The 19,543-nt window shown below is 34.9% G+C and overlaps 1 pseudogene; it reads right to left on the bottom strand.

The window, feature by feature from the left end:
- Nucleotides 1–9,769: 9,769 nt before the first annotated feature.
- Nucleotides 9,770–19,543, bottom strand: LOC132946623 (uncharacterized; annotated as a pseudogene).

Here is a 19,543-nt window from a genome sequence, read left to right as displayed (position 1 = left end):
GTCAGAGAAAGAGAACCAATATAGTACACTGACATCCTTTAACAACCTACGCGTAAAATACGGAACACGCAAAAATAAACTGTGTGCGCTTTTATTTATGTTAAACTTGATTTTTATAATTATATACCTATTTATATGTATTAAATTAATATACTGTAGGTTATATAATAATTATTATGTATATTATACGGTGTCGAAAGATAGTAATAACCACACGTTAATACACGTCAAGGATATTATTTTATATTTTATCATTTGAGATTGAAAGGAGAACCGTATTAATAGTACCATACGTAATAGAAGCTTGGAGGTTGAGACATGGAAAACTGCAGTCAAATATACTTTGCTGCAGGACATTGAAGATTTATTTTGAGTTTGGGCAAATATTATTATGATGTTATTCTAATAATTTTCCTAGATGAAAAATATATTACATAATAATGTAACAATTAGAAAACTTTATTGCGATTAAAAATACCTGCGTAACCCAATGCGTGTAGCTCCAAGTGCGGTGTTCAAGACGCATATACTTATACATATTATACAATATAATATGTTGTAGGTACAATGTGCGTGATATAATGCGAATCGCTATATGTTTGTACGTAACAACAAATTGTTCCGTAAAAGCGACCAGTTTTTTTTCTTTTTTAACCATTTTATTATATGTTGTCAAAACGGAAATTATGGCGGTTTCAGTAACGATGGGGCGCCCGAGCTGCAGCATGCAGTGTTACGGGGATGAATACAATATAATAATTGTACACAGCGGCGTAATACGCGTATGTGTGACGCAATACGCGCAATAGCGGAAACAATTTTTTTTTTCACCGTCCATTCAATAACAAGCAATAAAATACGGTGACACAATGTCGAACTGAAATTTCTGCGCTCGGCAGCGCTACCGTGCTACACCCGAAACACAATCGAATTTTACACCACAGCGCGAAAGGGAATGCGGAGAAGAAGAAGAAGAAAAAACAGGGCGCAGTAGTGGCGGCGGTGGTGGTGGCGGGGTAGCAGCAGCAGTGGTATATAGGTGGTATTTATTATATGTTATATTATATTGTTCGCGAATACCAGTAGCCGTTTTTGTGTGTTTTCGGATCGGATTTTCGGCGTGGCGAAAAAAAACCCACATAGGGACTTTTTCCGTTTCTTTTGTGCAGGACAGTATGCCTTGAGTGTATGTTTTTTTGTCTTTTACGCGAATTTCACGGTTATTTTGTGTGTTGTTATAGAGATTAAAAACAGTCTCTGGCAGTGTGGGTGGTTGCAGCGCAGTATGTGTATATATAATATGCTATACGTATTATAGGTTATAGCAGCTTATAAGTACCTACCTATGCGATTTACGGTTCGAGTGCAAACAATCCAGACACGCATTACGAGGTTTTCACGAACAAAAAAAATATATAATAACAAGTAACAACAACAATATAATAATAATATTATACAGGGAAAATAAAAGACCTGTCTCCTGCTGCCTCTTGGGTTACGCAAGAGCGTCGAGGAGCGAATATAAAGAAATAAAACACCCATCTATATATAATATTATTATATATTATTCAATTATGTATAGATACGCGCGGCATATATATAATAATATTATATAGAAGACTGCTGTAGATATCTGGATGCCGAATACACGACGTAGGGGTCTCATCGTTTGTTCTTCCGTTCTTCCTTCGAAATTCCCGTGTAGATCCTCTGTGTATATAATATCTACACGTCCTATATTATTATAATACACCGAGAACACGAGAGCATGTTTTATTCTATTTTATTATCGCATCTCTCGGATTACACGCGCATGATATCTGTTGGTATATACGATACATCGTTATATATATACGGCACAGTCCCTGTTTTTTTGTTGTTTTTTCTGCACTCCCCACACAAAGCGTGATGCAGTCCAACATTTCTGCAATTGTGCACTGTGCAGCCTATATATAATGATTTAAACAGTGAGTACGAGTAATAATATAGTAGACAGTATAGTACCAATATACATACCTAATTAGGAATCATTATATTATATACGTAAAGTTCATCGGTTTGCCTCAAAACGCCATATTATTGCAGGTATATAATGTAATATTATACGAAGGTGATATTATGTTTTCCTGTGCGATGAAGCAAGTCCGAGAAAGAATGACCAATACGAAGACAATTTTATCCTACATAAAATCAATAGAATCAGAAATTATGCAGTACTATTATTAGTCATTTTGCAAATTGGTTTTTAAAATTTGTAAATCATTTCCCAGTCCGGTTTAAAAGAAATATGATGGTTAAAATTTTAGTCAACCACACGCACGTCAGCAATTTAAAAAAAAATAATATTTTATTACTAAAAAAATGTCTGGCAATTTTTTTCATAAAATGATTTTAAGTGGTACAAAGTGGCCGGGGTAAAGGGAAAAGCCCCCCACGTCGCTATATTATAATCTCAATTTACAAAACATGTGTAGAACGATTTTCTATAATAAAAAAATAGGGACTGAATAATAGTGAATATAATTCGCGTACTGCAGGTATGTGTTCAAAATATTTTACAGTTGGTACCTATATATGTATACGCAAAACGCAATAATTGTATGTTGTTGTTTTTACAATCGGTTGATTAATTTGGTCTCGCCAATATTGATTGTTAGTTATTTTATGGAATTTTTCCGAAATATTTTGTAAATGTAAATCGAGAAGTGTATAATAATCTATAATACCTATCGTATTATGTAGTCAAATATGTTTACCACTAATTTATACTTCAATCGACTTCAAACCGATTGCATTAAATTGTAACGTTGCCACAGAAATAATGATCAATAACAATCACAAAAAAATATTTCGATGACAAATGAGTACAACTTGCAAATGGTAAATAATATTTAAATTTAATTTAAGCTATTTTACCTCCGCAGTTTATGTATAGGTATTTTTTATTTCATTCGCAAAATTGAAACTTTGAAAAATTTTGTTTTGTAGAAATTATATAAAAAGAAATATTTTCAAAAACGGCACTTTTTGAGATATTAAATGTTTAAAGATTCACCCAATATACGCGGTCGTGCGCTTTTTAGGTAATATGCACCGATAATTGATAATTTGTCAAAACTACTGCTATTAAAAAATAAACGACCATGTAATAATAATTATTCACCAACAATGCACGTTCGGTTATAGCGATATTATAATAATACATTATATACATATTACATACCTAGCGAAACAATGTGAATTATTTTTTGTACATTTTACGCTCTAAAACGCTTATATGTTATGTGTGGATACCTATTTGTTATAGGTAATATTATGTAGGTACATAATATTTTACTATGATATTATATGTATGCACAGTGATTTACGAATAAAGCTGCTAGCCACTTGTTGCCGCATTGTAATGCCACGGAACAAGTACAATAATGCTATAAGTACTATATTTTATAGATTATATTATAACTATAGTCACGTCATATGCGTCGGCCGAGACAACAAAAATCATTGCTGCACATTTGATTGCCGATCCACAAGTAAAGGTAACAATTATTGTATTAGATACGTATAGGTATGTTTTTTTAGACATAATATTATCACTTACCAGATTCATAAACACAAATTGCGTCTTATACGACTGTAAATTATGAGAAATAACGAAGGACGAATTCTCTCCGGCAAACGATTCGCGTATAATAGGTGTTATATATTTTCATTATTACACATTCATTTATTTAAGGTGCGCGGTGAGTTTTACATTGACCTGCGAAATATAATAATATAATGTAATATAGTAATATACAGTCATTAATATAACATTATTATTTATTATCTAACCGGTTATCTACATAATAATAATAACCAACCTGCTCCCATATTCCTATTTAGATATTTTTACATTATTGCGTATATTATTATACTAATTCAATACACATGGGTGTACTTAGGTTAGGTTAACTTACGCAGGACGTAATAGAAATAACAGACAAATAAATAAAGAGTAATAAACAAGAACTTTATTAAGTCTGTTCAATTTTATTTCAATAGGTAAAATAAGAAATTTTTTTTTTAATATTTATTTTGACAAAATAATAAATATGCAGGTTTGCCTTGAATTATGAAAATTGTACATTGAACAATATCATACATTTAAACATTTTATTTAAACGATATTTGTATATTAAAATAATTTAAATTAAAAAATAAATGACTGATTTCGTATTTTTTGTTTATATTTTTGCCTATAAAATGTTAATAGGTAGCTAATTTGGAGTCAATATACTACAACATTTTCGGGACTATTAGAACACGACATTATAACTAACTTAGGTTTTTTTTTTGGGGGGGGGGGGGAGAGGGGGGGGTTAAAAAATTTAACAAATTAAATTGTTTTTATTGTAATTATACATTTTACTACATTTTTACAACGCTGGTTAATGATTATATATGTTAAAACTTTAAACAGGAAGTTATATAACTATTGTAATATTACTATGAAAAACGCTATGGGAATTCGAAAATGAACTAAGTATCTACAAATACATTGGGCATTGTGAGATACTATTTAAACATTTTCCGGGGTAGTTACAATCCCCCTCAAAGGGTTAGGTTCGTTGCATTGGAAAATACATTATAATACGGAGTAACACAATATTATGATACTGTACGATACTTTTATAATTATATACTGAGTATAATACATATTATCTATTTTTAATTTAAATGTCCAATGGCTATTATCTAACGCAATAAATTGGTCTATAATCCCTGAAAATTACTGATCGTGATTGATCTATCAACCTTGAATATAAGCATTGAGCGTAATAATTGATAGATATAGGTATATGAAAATATGAAAAAGTAGACTTAAGCGTGATAAATTAGCCTTGGTATACCTACTCCAGGTTAGACAGCACGTGTACATCTATGCGATAAGAAGCTGTAACATTTGATGAATTAGGTATTGTAGGAAATGGCAGTATTGTATTTTAAGCAAACATTAGGATTTTTTCTGTTTTACCATAACTCGACGAGTAAATTGTTTTGTTTTTAACCACTTTTTTAAACCAATCGTATACGCACATATAATATACCTATACCTATATATTATATTGGGTTTAATAAATAGCATGGGGTTTCGTCTGAATGGTACGTGGACGCTAATTGGACATCGATGATAATCATTCATATTATATATTATACAATAAATATACATAGGTAATACATGTACGATATAATTATTAATTATCGTCGCAGTCATTTAGCGGATATGCGTCGAAGGGATCGAGTATCGACGGCAAAATTATATCCTGTTTTGCTGTTCACACTAGATATTATTATATTATGTACATTATAGTTAGGTACTTATAATTTAGCTCGCATCATGCGTTTTATACGATATATGATGGATACGAATAAATATCTATACTTACATCTATAATCTACCTATATATTATATATTATATAGGACGCAAACATAGTTCGAATAATCGAACATATGCGTTTATGCATATATTATATATTATACAATATACATATGTATTGAATTAATTTAAATCGCAAAATATTATCTATTATAATAAACAAATGATAAACATTTTTAACTTTAAACAAATTACGATACATATTTTTTGACATGAAAACGAAATAGACTGAAATAGTGAAATATTATAACATTAAAAACAAAATAAATTAACTTCACTTACTTCTTAAAATGAAAAATTAACCCGTTAATTTCACGTTAATTAAGAAAGAAATTAAGTAAGTTAACAGTTAAGTTAATGAAAACCCAAAAGTAAATAGTTAAGTTAAAAAGTTAAAATAAAATCAACTTTTTAACTCGTTAATGCCCAGCCTTGCCTTTGAGTTTATAGTATTGTTTGTTAACTATTAACTTATAATTTGGTGTTATTAACGCCGACTTCATTTAACAGACACATATTGTTAAATTGTTTCATTAAGTTGCCTGCGCCTCTGCAGAGAAGAAGCAACAATAAAACGCATACACACTTACAAAGTTTTCATATGGAAAGCCATATTATGTATCGTACACCGATGGAGTAAAAATTTGGAAAGGTTTGGTCGTTTTCGGACGGCCGATTAAAAAATAATATTACACGAGTAAAGGAGAAGGAACCCTAGGGAAAACCACGGGTATGAGACGGAGATCAGCGATTAGCGCTGTATAGTTCATATAAAAAAACGAATTTCAAAACCGCGTGTATAGAAAACATAGTCTACAATAATTAATGCTTTTGAGTATGCTTTTGAATATTGTTCAAAAATTATGTCTGAAATACAACAGCACCCTTCGCATTAAGTACACAATTAAATTTGTTAATTAATTGAAAAAATTAAATTAGTACTCAATTTCTATATACAATTAAATGTAATAAAAATAAATATTAAACGCATATATTTGTGTGACCTCCTTATGTGATATGTAATATTGGTTATGTTAATAATATTATGAGCTCAATAATTGAGATGTATTGCATAATATTATTGTTGTTTTGTTGTTGACAGTCAGTCTATACCATACTTTAATCATATGACGAGGCAAGGGGGACACTCCGGCCAAGCGTATTAGAATTAGCGGACTACCGTCGCCGGTTCGAACCTCTGCCACGGGTGGCCCTTCTCTTCGGGCAGTCACGGTGTCTGGAGAGAGAGGCCGCCATCCCCCACCCGTGGGCATGGCAGATACCTAAGGATGCCCACTTGAAAATTCTGCCAAACTAAATACACACGTGTTTAAAACCTACAGTGCCCTCCCCCAAAGTTACAAACGACCCAATGGTCCAAGTTGCCGCGGGTTAATTAATGAAAAAAAAAAAATGACGAGGCAACATACTTGGAGTTGTATACCATGCTTCTACCAGGTTTCTTCAAAAGTTTAAGAACCGCTGTTATTAAAGTGCATACATTTAGAATAATAAACCGTGATTATTTTCTCAGTACCAATATTGAGAATTTATTATATTTTGTCGTTATTTGACATCCCATAAATACGCCACCCCGTGCAGCATACCGTATATAATATATATATGATACGGAACGGGGCGGCGTGTGTGTGTTGCCCGTCACCAGAGTCCGCGGTTATTCCCACGGCCGCCACAGACATTATTGTGCGGAAAAGCAAAAAAATGAAAAACCGAACGACATAAATCAGGTACGGTTCGTTCGCCACGTGTATAATAATAATAATAATAATATGTACACGTCATAAAATAAGATATTATTATTATTATGTATTTGTACGGAATGTTAAAAGCGATCCGGTGCGTGCGCGCGCTTACACAGTTTTTACTCGTTATATATCATGCATTTTCGTCGAACGATAGTGGTACAATATAATAATAATATTATTATGCGAATGCGAATTCCCGTCGCGATTATAATATTATTATTATTATTATTATTGTAACACTGTGGTCGTTGGCGTACGCACATGCCTCGTACACTGTCGTCGTCTGTCGCTGCTCGTCCGCGATATTATTATTATTATTATTACCATCATATTTTTATTATTGTTGTCGTCGTTATTTTTATGGGTGTCGTTGCTATATAACGACATTATATTTTATAAAAATAATAATAATAATAATAATATATTACTGCCCACGCGGTGATCATCTCTACTCAATGGACGAAAACGCAACCATTGTACCGCCGATTCACACCACAGTTCGAGCGCAGCGGTGAAAGAATCGCTGTTATTACAATACACATTATCATATTATTCATCATGAAGAGTGTGTGAGTGCGTGGACGCATTATTATAACGTTGCGGATTTCGCGAATACCTTATTATATTATTATATAAATACGGACGCTGATTTATTGGAAACTGTTTTCGAGAATATTATTGTTATTATTATTTTATTCCCCGGAATTGATGTATTGACCAACGTATAATAGTATAATGATATAAATCATGTTATATTCGTATTGGCATACCTACACTGTCTTTTGATGTGCAGCGGTCGGGCAAAATATTGAGCATGATGTCCCCCGATCATAAACTCGAGAGTCGAGAGTAATATTTAAAAACTATCTGGGAGTTGGGACAGAAAAGCTGCCGGATAAACCGGTACTGGGTAAGTGACGGTCTATCGATTTTTATCAACCCAAAAACCGATAAAAATGGTAAGAACAATAATATAGAGTTTAGCACTAACTTTTTTTTATGTCTGGTTAATATGCGCTGTTGCTTGCAAGGTATATACATAGAAATATGAAAGTCTATCGGATGAAAAATCGGAAAATTTCTCCCGTGCTACTTATTTGTCATCTCTGGTATAGGCATATCATTGCCATACAGAGGTGTCAATTGTATCTTACCAAGTTAATGCAAACGTCTAGTTACTAGTTAGACATATGCTAAGTGCAGGTCATCGGTGTTTACAAACTAGTAAATATCTGTGTGGTCGCTATAACACTTTATTTGTTGACGAGATTCATAGGCGCAAATTGACTAAATTTTTTGGGGGGACTCAAGCCCCCCTCCCCATAAGCCATATTGCTTAGTACCACAGAATATAAAAATTAGTACTATTTACTAGATTTTGAACAGGGGAGACTTGACCGAAATTTGGGAGGACTAAGTCCTTCCAAGCCCCCCTCTATTTGCGCCAATGAGTCGAGATTGCATTACTTTCTTTTTTGTATGTATAGGTACATACATATAATTATAAATATGGTTTTAGTTTTTGTTATAGTTTTACAAAACTAAAATAAACTTTATATATTAGGATCCCTTTATACAGAGTTTGTAAACATTAGTTAATCTCAGATAACTTTGCGGAAAGTTTTTGCGGTTTACTATATTATTTTTCGGGGGTCGTTTTGAAGTGGGATTATATAATGGACAGACACATTTTTTTTTTTATGGTTAAGCTAATTAATTTGCATAGTACTTTAATTTATTTGATAGTAATATAAAAAAAAATTGTGGCTTAAAATATGAGTAATGAAAAAATACAATCTATAGGTTATTATTTAATATTAATTTATATTATTAACAAAATAAACATGAAGGTTTATTGGAAAACATTTTATTGAAACAATATCGACGACGTTGGTAAAAAATAAATATTACAGTTTATTTATATAGAAATATATTTATATTTTCCACGTATGGCTGTAGAGTGTAGAGTGACAGAAAAAGCATAAAATTCATAATGGAATATTATTATGTAAAATATAGCAATTCCATTGTAAAAAATGACTCTGTGAAAGAACTTCCGCCGTTATCAGATATAGTGTTCTATATTTGGATGCACCCTCGGAGTAGAAGGTCATCGTTCTCATCGCATGGTGTAGTGACCATAATATATAGTATTGTATAGGTTGTAGGTATAGCCAATTTGTCGGTATACCGTAAATATTCGGGCTGTCGTTAAATTTATAAACGTGTTACGCAAATAATACAACGAAATAAATATTAAAAAGACCATCCCCCCACCTGCACACACGGGCGCGAGTACCCGCTGATGACGATCTCTGGGACCGGCGACAATTATGACGTAATTGGATCGCATGTACAGCACAATCAGGTATAAGTCAGAATTCCCCGCGGGCCTTATATGCGCATATTAAGGACGCGTCCGACACATAATTTACACACATACACAAACGTGTCGACGACGTAATGAAGATATTTGGACACATATTATCTGGGCGGGAGGGGTGAGAGAGGGTCACCTGCTGAGGGATGCGGCCAAAGGGTTGCAGTATGCGCACAGCGGCGGTGGAGAGTGGGGCGCGTTCATTATCTACAGGAAGCGTCCGGTAATTTTGCCCTCCTTGTTTCGCGGCTCAACGATGGAGATCCAATTAGCCCTTGGAAATGTTTTTCATATCCTGTTTTGCGCGGGGACCTTCCCCGACCTATCACCCAGTCCCCAACCGCCATCCGTGGAGACTCGGCCACCTCTTTTGCTGTAGTCATACAAATACGTCACTATATACCTATATGCAGCGTATTATAAATGTATCACCTATTACACTGCACACACACACACACACACATATTATATATCATATATGTATACGGCTGCCTGCGTGACCTATAGCGCCGTCGGTGGGGTGAAGGAGAGGAGACGATGCGATGGGTATACCCATAGTATATAAAGTGAATGCGGACGGGGGCGGACGCGAGAGGCACTGCAGGACAAGATTTGTTTTTGGACAGCGTTTGTTATACGCGTGTACCATTAAAATCACGCGTCCCCGAGGTCGTGCCCCAGATGGGAATTCACGTCCTTTTACCCCTTTTCACTCACTCGACGCCGCGCCATGTGTACATATCTACCTAACTACCTACCTATACCTATCTACTTGTCTGCCCGCCCGCTCGCCCGTCACCATATACGCGTCCGCACGAAAAACCCTTTTATTTCTGGTCGCACCGAACGATATGATGGCAGCATATATATGCATGACGCACACTTGTACATATTATATATTATATATATATTAGGTGTATGCATTTATTATATTATGTTATACCTATAGGCTACAGAGTTACTATACACGGTTTTGCTCTCTGCGACACGCCGGTCAAACACGGTTGCGTTGACACGGTTTCTTTATTAATCGTCGGCGGGACACTTTGATCGTAATTTTCGCACCGTCAAACGAAAGAGCAGGCGTTTTACCTACGCGAGGTATTACATACGCATGGTAATTACATGGTATAGGTAATGTATATGGCACGCATTATGGCAAATAGTTTATGCATACCATTGTTAAGCAACTGGTATATAAAACAACATAATTATAATATTATGTTACTGGCATGGCGTGGCTGTTATACTTTTATTTTTGTCCACGTCAGTATATAGGATTCAGTACAAATGCGTAAATATACTTGATGTATTATGTTACTCTATTGTATATTATAACTAATTAATACATATTTAAGTTATTAAATACATTTTTGGAGATTTAGAAAATTAAATATTAAAAATTTTCTAGAACTTTAAATTTGTCCGTAACATATATATATCGCATCCACTTAGTTTAATCGCTCATTTTATGAAGTGGATGTCCACTTCATGAAATGTATCCATTTAGTAAAAATGACGTTTTACTACACTATATGGACAATTTTTTGACCTTTTCATGAAGTGGATGAAATTCATTTTATCCACATTCTGTAATATTACTATTTATATATACGAGTATTTTTGATATTGGGTTATTGTACGATTTGCACTAGGTAATTGTGTATAATATGATAATAATTAAATAATATAATATAGGTAACCTTAAATAATGGAGTATAAAAATTAAATTAAAAGTTTTCTTAAACTTTATTTTATATTTTATTATTTATTTTTACATGGTTCCGAGTTATGGCAACAATGTGTGTTTTAGTGGATTTGAAGTGCATTTTTCTAGGATTTATAGAGTAATAAATTCATAGCCCTAACATGCAGTAGCGTAACTAGAACTTCTAATGCTCGTGATCTCTAAATCCACCCCAGCTGCTAATTGGTTATAAATAAAGTAATTAATGCCTTCTTCTAAATACCTAACCTAATAGTTAATACCTATAATTTGTTTCCAATCACAATAACCTGTAGTCCGAATTTCTTGAAAGCCATGTATGGATGCGTGAGATCTCCAAATTGCCAGCATGTATATTATATACCGTAATATACTTTATAAAGTATAATAATACAGCTACAAATGTCTGATATTATTAAACTAGAATTGAACACTGTAAAATAAAATTTTACTTAAAATGATCCGTGTCATTTATCGTTATTTATGATGCGTATTGAATAATAGAATTGATGTATTCGATTTTGAATTTGAGTGGTATAACGAATACATGTGTATAGTACCTACCTAATTTGTAACATATACGACAATATAACATGAATTTGATTCTGTCCTTAATCCTGCAGAGTTCTAGTTTCCATTAAGCGTTATTTGCATAATATATATAGGTACATCGTACACACACACACACACACACACACACACACACACACACACACACACATATATATAATTCATTAAACTATATACCTACGGCTGAGTTAAATAATTCAAATAAATGAGGATAAATAAAATATTACTTAATATCGCAGGAAATAACCAACGCAATAAAAACACACGAATCGTGTTATGCGTAAATACAATTGACTTAAAAAATTTTTTCATGATTTCGTGTATGATATTTGCATAATATATATGATATAGGAATATTGGATAGATCATTCATCCCCTCCTATGGTAGAGACGTATTCAAGTTTAGGTGACCTGGTGGTGCTATTTTTAGCCTCCTCAAAACGCTGTTGTCAATTTATTTTAACAAATAATTTTTGAATGATTTTAGAAAATCTATTAACAAAATAAATTATAAATCAATAAATGAGTCCAGAATCTAGATTGAATTGCACAATTCACAACTTTGATACAAAACATTTTGAGCTGTACAAAAAAGTGCCACTCAAGGCAAGAACGAAACATTCTATACTCATCGTAGTAATAAATTGTGTTCGATCGGATTCTCATTCCGAAATTTGTCCATACAATATAATACAGCTGCCGGTAGGTTATATAGTTAGGTATGAGTTATTATTATGATATAGTGGTGACGTAGGGTTTTCGGACAGACGGACGGCCGGTCCGCGGCGTGGAAGACGGAAAAAAGTCCGAAGATGATAGAGTCGTTCGCATCTGTTCGCCCCGATGAGGACGCGAAAACTATACTGCGGCGGCATGTGTGTGCGAGTGTGCGCCTCGCAACGATACCGATGATGATGATAATAATAATAATATGAATTATGACCGCCGTGTCCGACAAAAGGAATCGTTTCGGGCGTACGTCTTAATATTTTCGTCGTCGAAATAAATCCTCGTCCCTTACACACAAAAACACGCTTTTATTGCCGTGTTACAGTCGTGTTTGTTGACAATAATATCATATACTCGGGTATACAATGTATAATAATGTGTATAATATTTCATACGCTGTGTGGAGAGTTCATCATATCGCCCGAACCCCATTCACCGAACAAGCCATAGTGCGGTGCGGTTGTAGCAGTTTTCCCTGCAGACGTTCGCGGAATATACGACATTGTTGCGCTTGTATAATATTATTATTATTATTATTATTGCATTTTTATACAATTTTCCTCCTTTTTATTTTGTAAATAATACGCTTAACCGGAGCAGGTGGACATATTTTCTAACTTCGCGTGTGTGTGTGTGTGTGTGTGTGCTCGAGCTCGCGCGCGCGTATACATCACACAAAACTACAAAAGCCGAAAAAATGATTTAACGTTCTGGAAAAAAAGAAAAAAAGAGTTTAAGCGCTCGTTACATTTTTGTTTTTTGTTCGTTATTATCGGCATAGGTAGACATCACAATATGGTATCCACCCTATATACATTATACAAAATAATTTTACCCTCTTGTGTGCACGTATATCGCGCAAAACCTACAAGACAGCGGCGCTGATGCATTATATTCAACACAATATAGAAGTATTATAGAATACTGATAGACTCGCGAAAAGAAATATATACCTATTATATAATACAGAAGTATACAATATTTGTATACATCTCACTAATATACTGCAGATACCAGTGCAGGGTGGGCCACCAGTTTTTTCTGTGTCAGCTGTGTTTGGAAAACTTCAAAAAAGGAAGACACGGTGGCCCACACCTGCATACATAATAGTTTAATATATAGGTAGTCATCGCGATTATTGTATTAGTCCAAGCAATAATTCAACAAAATATTAAATTATCGGTTTCGTATCAGAAAACAACGTACATATTATATGATATTGCAATATATGTAATGTCAGTGGAAAATCGTGGGGACTACGGGGGTTGAAACTTGGTACCCCATCCTTAGATTGTATTTGTAAGGATTTTTTTTTTAAATTAGTTGATTCGCAAAAATGTATCATATACTCTATTTGTTATTTATAACAATATCAAGAGTAATTTACATGTTTATGGTTTTCAGTATTTAAAACTACGAGTAATTAATTTATATTTATATACTTACGGAAAAAATGAATATGAATTTACACTGAACTATAAATCGTTAATTTTCATTTGAATAGAAAATGTTGTCAACATCTGAACTTCAAAATCTTATAAAACTGTTGTAATGACTAATATAGTTAAAAAAATTCACACACTTTACATTGTAAAACCAATACACTCATCGCTCCGCTTAGAATCTAGGACGCAATATCTATCTTATTAAATGTGAATATGTCGATTTGCTTCAATAGCAATAGCGAAATAAAATATACTTTTGTAGAGTCCCGGAGCCCTAAACATAAATCTGCATCCCGTTTATACAACTTCTACAGGTCCGTACCTTTTTCCATTCTTAGATCCGCCCCTGTTTCGAATTACAAACGGTAGAAATATTGTACATTACTATTATAAATATATACACGTTTGTCTATCGCGTTGTCTTAAAATTCAACACACAATTTCATAGTAAATTTCTGTACGTGGCCTGGACAATCTAATATCAATCAAATGATGTCACGTGTATAATAATATTATGCTTGTTGTATCATAATGCACCCATCGGCTATCGCGGGTTAAAGAGCTAAGACGAAAATATGCCTAATATCAAGCTGTACGTATAATATGCAATAGTTTTGGAATTGGTAATAAATCTTGTTGACATATACCTACAGCAGTGGATTAGTCGTATATATTATAATGATATAAATAATAAATAAGGTTGATAAAAACAGATTATACCCTCGGAGTTGGAGTGCACTATATAGCCACTGGTATAGCAATAATAATATGTCGTTTTGATAATAATGTATTCAAAACCGGTGCGCTCGCGGAGTGTGTGCAGTAGCCGAGATTTCCTTGTCAGCAAATAAAAAGGGTTTCTTTAATGATTTTTCAATGATCCCTGGCCGCTTGCGGGGACAACAATAATCCCGCATATATGCTAATCCGACAGAAGCCCACGGCGTCGGCAGCCCCTTCGCGGGAAACGAAATTCTACAAACATATATAGGTACTATACATAAACGAATTAGTTGTTAAAAAAATATATCACGTACCGTTTTTTTTTCCACGCGATGCACCGCATCTATACCCCCGACGTTCCGCGCCCTCCACTCTGTCTCCACAATATTATACTTCTGCGAGTAGATATAGTGATAATAATTGAATAATAATAATAATAATATCATATATTATAAGGACGCAACACATACGCGAGGACTGCGCCCGTCACGGGTCGGTCGACAGTTGTAATGACATGAATTATTATTATAACCTTAGGTATTATTGTCATTCCCGCCGCCGCCGCCGCTGCTATATTATAATTTATAATATTATAACGTCGAGGTATATTCCGCGCCCGCGATGTTTTCTACGATAATCCCGCCAAGCCCGAAAGCTGTTTGCGCCGCACACTGCTGCAGTATTATATTATAATATACCATTATCCGATGCCTGTCACCGTAAATTCAAGGAGTCGGTCGCGTATTAAGACACCATCACTGCCGCCGGCACTCGGGCCTAAATGATTGGCAGTCCCCTCGGCGGAGGATATAACATAGGTACCAGTATAGGTATTATGCATATATTATTGTCACACACGGTTCCATATAATACATCGCTCAGATCGCGTACGGTCTACGTAGAAATGTTTATAATAATTATTATTATTATTAATGTCTACTTTGTCCCAGACGGTCCGTGGGAAATAATATATCACGGAAAACGCATATTTTGTTTATTCGTGGCTACGAACTATATTATATACACACTACGCACCGCGTTTAAGGATCCAAGCGGACGCGACGGTTAGTGCTGGTCGAAAAATTGACGTTGCCTAGACGTCGTTCGTCCCCCGACATTGATTGCATGATGATATTATATTGGACATTTTGGACCCGATGTAGTTTTTAGCCGTACAGGCAAGTCTGGCCGCCAAGTATTGTCAATCGATATAATATATCAAAATTATACTTCAATATTAGCTAATTATTCTTTAATACTAGTTATTATAGGTACCTATAACTAACTATTTTATTTTTTTATCACACGAAAATTATTACGATAATACATTTAATACAATATGATTCCAAATATTTAAGAGTTATATTATAACTCACAACGAACGTCAAATCTTTATTATATTATAATATTTAAAACATTTTATTTTTGAATTTTAATAATTTAATACTACATTTTGAGTTATTTATTTCTTAATTATTTGCAATTATATTATATATTATGTTTCATTGCTGTGTATTTGTATTATTACGAAAATTTCGTTTCATGAAAAAACTTGCTGCAGTAAATGCACTCAGGCACTTTGGTAGGCAATCCGACTACCTCGGATCACGGACATCGCCGATGAGCTGCTATAAGGCAATGTGTGAAAATTCGATTTGATGCATATTTGTTAAATAACAAATATTTATTAATAAAATTATTATTATTAAAACTAATAGCAATATAGCAATTATTCATAAACAAAAATTTCCATCGTAAATCTCAAAATTCTCGTTTGATCAACTTACCGAACCTAACCTCCCCGGGTTGGACCTATTGAGTCCAATTGTGAAACTTTATCATCCAGGGAACCACTCAAACACACACAAAAAATGTCATCAAAATCGGTCCAGCTGTTTAGGAATGCTTAAAAGACATACAGACAGACAGACAGACAGACAGACATTTTAATATACAACCTATATAAATATATATTATAGACATAATAACATCATAAATACTATAATAATAATTGTTGTTACGTTACGTTACGTAAAAAAGGGGAAAGAATATTTAGAGACGAAGTGGATTTAGTATTTAAATGTTTGCATACGCGAAAATGCATAGAAGAATTTTCGTATGTTTTTTGGTGTAGTTGAGTCACTCGTGTTATAACTTATAAGGAGCTAACGTGGATAATCCGCAATATATTATTAAATGTATATTATTCTCATTGTAAGACCGTTAAAATTTAGTTGACGTTAACGATCTGCTCTTTTGTAATTTCACTCCAAATGGTTGTATATAGTCAATAACTTTCACCAGGTACGCACTCGCACCCGCTGTGATGAAAACGTGGAATTATAAAATTATTATCTTCTTATTAAAATATACTTACCACATCGTGCAGTTTTATATTATATCGGCGACAGTTGCAGGACTGTGGTAAAAATATATTGTATCGGTGTAACATCTTCAGGTCGTCTAATAGTGTTTTTGTGAAAATAATAATAGTAAAAAGAAAAAAGTCGTCAATTGTACAATCTAAATTCATTCATAAAAGAAAAAAAAACAAGATATCCAAACCATTTTCGATTGTAATTCGTAGCATGACTTCGGGTCGTTCAGGCGACCGTGCCGTTTTCTACTGTCGGATTATGCGATCTTAGCGCAGGTAAAGTCGTAAATCTAGTTGACCGCAATGGTTTCGCATTGTTCTGGAGCGTAGAATTAAATTGGGCGTGAAGCCACCCAAAATCATTGATAAATGCGAAAAATAAAAGAATACCTAGTTGCGTACCTACGCGCCGCTGTGCTCTGCAGATTACCGACTTCACCGTTATGTTTTTATCATTATGTAGTTGCGACCGACCAGTGCCAAAAAATGCATTATTCGCACTGTTATATGTGTGGGCCGCCCACACAATAAATACCTTATTTGGATTGTATATAGGTCCGGTGGGCATATCGATTGTGCGCTGTAGTTGGTGAGCCATTCATAGGTATTGGTACAAATACATAGAGGTAATATAATACGATCCGTTTTACTGAACTGTAAGAAAATCCTATTACACACTAATGAACCGTAAAAAAAAACCTTGTGATTATTGTATTTTCCGTTATATCGTTCGATTCCGAATCGACCGCACAACGACAATGTCGTTGAGCGGACTTCCAAAGTGCCATCGTGTATAAACCTCGACTCGAATGTGATATTATGATCATATTAATATATTATAGAGACCGCGTAGGAGGTATCCGCGTATACGTTTATCGAGGAAAAATGTTATATTATGAGAGTGTTTTATTGAAACAAACACTGCAGTGGTGCGTAACTATAATAAATAACAATTATTGGCACATGTACAAATTTAGCTTTTTGCCCCATGTAAAATAACATAATATTAGGTATAATAATTGAAACTCACGAATTTTCGGAACTCGTGCAGTATGCTACCTACCGCTACTTCGATGGTTTAATTTAATATGTATAACTACCTTAAAATGCTACCTACCAAAAAACTTTACGGATGTTTATCGTATTTTACCTACCTACTGATTATTGATTAATAACAATTTGTTAAACTAAAATTTACTCATTGCATTGCTAACGACCATCAAGTATTTTATTACGTTATAAATTGCTATGTTGTTTTTACGTCATCTCTTCAAATTAATTTCCGTTTTGTGTTTTAATGGCCCATTCCAATTTTAGTGGACGGTCTAACAGATACTAAAATAATATAATACCTAAAAGTAAGTCATCGTGGGTGGGTCTTAGTGGATATTGTCAAGTTATCACGATGGGTATTTAGCTATTATAGTAAGTGTTGTATCACCGTTATAATATTTCGGTTTCGAATCTTGTTAAAAGTTTTCACATAGGTACCTACGTTTTTCCTTTAACAAAAAAAAAGTATATCTACTGAAAAGTCAAATTAATTTTTTATGAACGTTTGAAGTTAAATTTTTTTTACCCAAAATCCAGTCGGCGTACAGTTGGACCAGTGCGTACTTGACGCCCAACATGACCTAATGGTCGGCGTGCAACAGCGGCATCGTTCCGTCGCGGACCCGTTCCAGTAACTGTTCGAAATCGGCTCATGAGCAGTCGCGGGTCTTGGAAAGCGCTCCAACGGCCTACAGCGCGTGGGCCGCTTCGACATCGGTGGCGAGTCGTCCGAAAGTGGTGCATAACCACTGGCCGTGGCCTGGCCACCTGTACACTGGCCGCCGAGATCAAGTGCGTACCTAGTTCTGCATGCGCATTCGAAGAATTTTACGGCCGACTGGTGCCGGTGTCTGATGTCAGCATGTGCGTGTACGTGGCCATGACGGGGCATCCACGGGTAACGAGCACTGCGGCCACCACGCTAATGGCCGGCTGACCGTCGGTCTCGTCACCGACGAACACGTGTTAGGTGTTCGACGTACAACAATGGGCCATACTGGACGCGTGTGCGTACACGGCCCGGAACTTGCGGCCGCCCGGTCAAACGCGTTGGTGTCCAGCACGGCGACGCCCGCCTCAAGAACGGACCGGTGATCTTGACTGTGGCCAGTAGACCGCAGGCCCAGCCGGTCCAGCAAGAACGCGGCCACGTTGACGGAGTACGCGCCATACAGGGCGGCGTGTCCAGCCTGTCGTCCAGATGTGACTGTAGTTACCGGAACTCTACGGCCCGGCGGCCGTCCACCTGGTGTAGCAGTAGCACGCGCCGGAGCGGCATCACGAAGCAGTAAGCGGCCGACCGGCGGCTATCGTAGTGGCCATCAATCAGCAGACATTCGGCGTCCCGGTGCAA

The sequence above is a fragment of the Metopolophium dirhodum genome, chromosome 6 (assembly GCF_019925205.1).
Source record: "Metopolophium dirhodum isolate CAU chromosome 6, ASM1992520v1, whole genome shotgun sequence".
In the NCBI taxonomy this organism is placed as follows: domain Eukaryota; kingdom Metazoa; phylum Arthropoda; class Insecta; order Hemiptera; family Aphididae; genus Metopolophium; species Metopolophium dirhodum.
This window is presented reverse-complemented; position numbering and strand designations above follow the sequence as displayed.